This window comes from Austrofundulus limnaeus, unplaced genomic scaffold, assembly GCF_001266775.1.
Source record: "Austrofundulus limnaeus strain Quisiro unplaced genomic scaffold, Austrofundulus_limnaeus-1.0 Scaffold393, whole genome shotgun sequence".
NCBI classification, from domain to species: Eukaryota; Metazoa; Chordata; class Actinopteri; order Cyprinodontiformes; family Rivulidae; genus Austrofundulus; species Austrofundulus limnaeus.
The window spans coordinates 356511-360322 of record NW_013952795.1 but is presented as its reverse complement, the minus strand read 5'-3'; the positions used below and the strand labels follow the sequence as shown (position 1 = coordinate 360322).

The 3812-nt window shown below is 36.8% G+C and overlaps 1 protein-coding gene across 2 annotated transcripts in view; it reads left to right on the top strand.

The window, feature by feature from the left end:
* The window catches only part of gpbp1l1 (GC-rich promoter binding protein 1-like 1), a 30979-nt gene that overhangs the window by 6918 nt on the left and 20249 nt on the right, over positions 1-3812 (top strand). For both annotated transcript variants that reach the window (XM_014023861.1, XM_014023860.1), the window contains one exon: positions 310-1591. The gene's annotated coding sequence lies outside the window, so the exon portion shown is untranslated. The remainder of the gene's footprint in view (positions 1-309; positions 1592-3812) is intronic.

The following is a 3812-nucleotide window of genomic DNA, read 5'->3' as shown; positions in this document are numbered from 1 at the left end:
TATCTGCAGAGCAGAACTTACCTTCCACAGCAACTATTTTTAGTTAGCATATAGCTAAAATCTAACCATGGTTATATAATAGCAGCTGCATTCTGACGTGATAAGCTGTATGTTTTATATTCAATTAACGTATGATCCGATTAGTTGACTAATCGAATAAATAATCGGTGATTAATCGATTATAAAAATAATAGTTTGTGGCAGCCCTACATCAGATGTATCGAATATACTGTTTTAGTTTGAAAAGATGTGCTCAAAAATTGTTATTTTTTTCTCTCCTAAATGAATGTTATTTTTGTTTTCTTGCAGATTCAGTTTGCCGTGGAGCACARACCTGCGAACAGTCAGCAAAACAAGTGAAACCTGCACTGGAACTTCCTGTGGGCCCAAAAATAGCTAAATATAAAGAAGAGAAGATCCACCTCACAACTTTTACTGGATGCATGCTTTTTTCTTCTAATATTCTTTTTTTTTCTCCAATCAGATAAAAGTTGATCAAGTTGTGGTCAGAGTTTGTTTTTGGGATTTTGCTTTGTGCCACTTGAGACGGCTCTTTGACCTTTGACCTCTATGAAATCAGAGCTAAACTCTCTTCCTGCTCCAATCAGAAAATCAAAGCTCATTAAATGGGCGTCTCACAGATGTGATTGTCTAACCAGCAGAGACAGAAATGTCATTATGATGCATCCCTCGGCTCTGTTTCACTAACCTGAACTGAAAATGACAGCGATGTAACATCGGGCTTTACTTCCCTTCTTGTCATGTGACTTTGAACTTTTTGCTCTTTATTTTTTTCAAACTAAGACAGTCTTTTCACCAGTTTGATGAGGTGAACACTAGTTTCAAGRGACCTCTGCTGCCAGTAAAAGACTGTCTAACAATTCGTTTTTTTATTTATTATTTTTTTCCTGCATGCATTTAATTTGATCTGAAAATGATTCGGTAGACATCAGCTCAGAAGTGTACTGGCACACGGTGGCAGGACATCGCCCGTCTCTTCCTCTCGCTGGTGGGACTGCTTCACGGCTGCTGTCCATGCTCCAGGCCGGACAGCGTCCACAGACTTTTTGCTCYTTGTGAAAATAAAGACGGGATCGACTTTTCATCACCACTGGGACAAATCACTTCTCGCATCAAATCATTTTTGCCAATCATCAGCAAGTTCAATCAGGTTTTGAGACTTTTTCATGATGCTTCCAAARCCCTGAAGGAATCAGTGTGCTAGCTACTAAATATATATATAAAGAAAAGACCTGGAATCATTAGAATTAACGAGAGGTGACATCATCAGGAGGACTGCTTGAGTTTGATTCAAAAAGGATCATCATCCAATCATAGATCATCGTGCTTCTTCCAAAAATCCACTTCCTGTGCGGCTAGCTTTCTGAWTTCCAGATCATTCCAGCTAACGTTTTGAGAAGGGGTCTTCCTCTGGAGAAAGGYGCCGTTCCGGTGGAGGCGGCGTGGGGGTTTTTCCGTGTGCTGCTCCCCATCTGTCGGTGCACGCTCCCCGTGATCAGCGCCAGCAGGCCTGAGGAACCGAGCCGGACCAGGAGAGGAGGCAGAGGACTTCAGAGCCACAGACTCTGGGGTAAATTTCAGGTTTCACCTCACTGACCTTCCTGTGTCGAACTGTGGTCACTCGTGAACAGTTTGTGGGCGGAGATGTTCGTTTTCTGCTTTCTGTGTTTACACGTTTATCAGAGCAATAAGCCATTCATAATTTATTGCATAGACTTTTTGCAAAAATGTTTTATTAATGTATTTAGCTCCACGAGATCTCCACACAGGCTGGCTGACAGCTGCAGCTTTGTTTTCTGCTGATTATAGGACTTAATTCCAGAGGTCTATAAAGTACTTGGTAAAAAGTAAATGTCACTGATGAGAAAACTACATAAGTAAAAGTCATAAAACTGTTCACAAAAACTAGGAAAGTAGAAGTAAAAGTACTTTTCCACGCTCTCTAACAAAAAAACCTGTTAAACTTATAGAACCAAACAGGCTCCACAAATGCAAGTTGATTTAAATTGGTCAATTTATTTAAAATAAAATATGTATTTCACTTCAGATTTACTCTACTAGGTTTAGTGGAAATAGTTGATACGATTTAGTTGAGTAAATTCAACACTTCATTATTTTAGAGCACATAAACAACTCCTTTCATGATGAGTTCACAGATTTAATTTGTAACAAGTAACTGTGTTAAACTTTAAAGAAGAGAAGTAAAAGTATCATTTTTAGGTTTTAAAAGTAACAAAACAAAAGTAAAAGTACCCCTTCAGTCAAACGAAATGATGATTCTGCAAAACTATAATGTACAACAACTGWTTATTAAATGAAAATTATTTATTTAACCCCCTTGAACGTTTAATTCTCAGGCATTTTATTCTTTTCAAAGAAGAGATAAAGATAAAAATGTTGCCTTGAAAGTGAATAAGCAATTAAATAAGTAAACCAGGTAATGGCAGGTGCAGAAAACAGCAACGTCCAAAATACATCAGAAACTCACCCAAATGAGCAAATTCTGTGAGATTCTGCTTTTTATACTGGWTTCCATTTTGTGTCAAATCCATAATTTCTGCTTTGTGATTTTTACTTATTTTTTTGAGCACCTGGGAAATTTTTCCACGTACCCCCGTAATATGCTGGCGTAACTCAAGGGGTAGTTGTACCCCTGGTTGGGAATCACTGTGCTACAGTCTGTCCTGCTGGAGTGTGATGTGATTTGTGTCACACAGGTGTGATGGAGTGAGTTCAATCCAATAGGATGTCAGAGTGGTTTATATTTACACTTCTCATCAACCACAATCAAATTCACTCTATCCATGGGCTTCATTTATCTGGACAGATTTGTGTTTATTAAATTTTTTAAAGTCAAAGTTAAATATAAATATAAATGAAATACTTTTTTGCATTTTTAAAAGGAGTAGAAAGTACAGATAATTGAATTAAAATGTAAGAAGTAGTAGTAAAAAGTAGGCTGAAAAATAATTACTCCACTAAAGTATAAATAACCAAAATTACTACTTAAGTAAAGTAACAAAGTATTTTGTATTTAGTTACTTGACACCTCTGCTCTTAGAGGCAGTTTGTGTTTAACAATGTCTTGCTGAAATGTGCAAGAGCTTCCCTGAAAAAGACCTGAAGACCCTGTCACACTATAACGTTTTAGACAACTTATGAAAATGTTGTTATGACTATTTTACTCAAATCAGCTACATATTTAATCTAATTTTTAGCATTATAGTATATATAGGTGCAAAAGAGGCTTCCAGTAGATTATTTTAAAATTCTATTTTTATCTTAGACATCTTTACTGTTGGACAAACTTTTTCTTYTAGAGAGCAAATGTTTAGAAACTTGTATACACCGCTCTGAACTGATGGAGTCTTGCCAGAAGCAGGGTTATTATATATAGTTGACTAAAACTAACTAAATAATGCTATTAATAATAATAATACCATATTTATTTAATACGTAAAATTTAATCCATAAAATCACCCATAAAGTTGGGGGGTAGTATTATACTCAGAAAAATATTTTTACTTGTGTACTTTAACTGAAATATCGGCAAAATTATTGAGTCCGGAAATGAGACCACGTTGTGAAATGCAGTTGAAACGAGCTCACCTCTGACACTCCTCCGTGCTTCAGAGCGAGATAATAACAGATCCAGGCAGGAGACATGATGTGAAAAAAAGGGGGAAAAAACAGTCCCGAACCTTAGTAATGATAATGAACTAATGACATTAGCGTGTGACCGAGCCGCTGCCTGAACAACAACAAACATGTTCGTCTGTAATGGCTGCCGT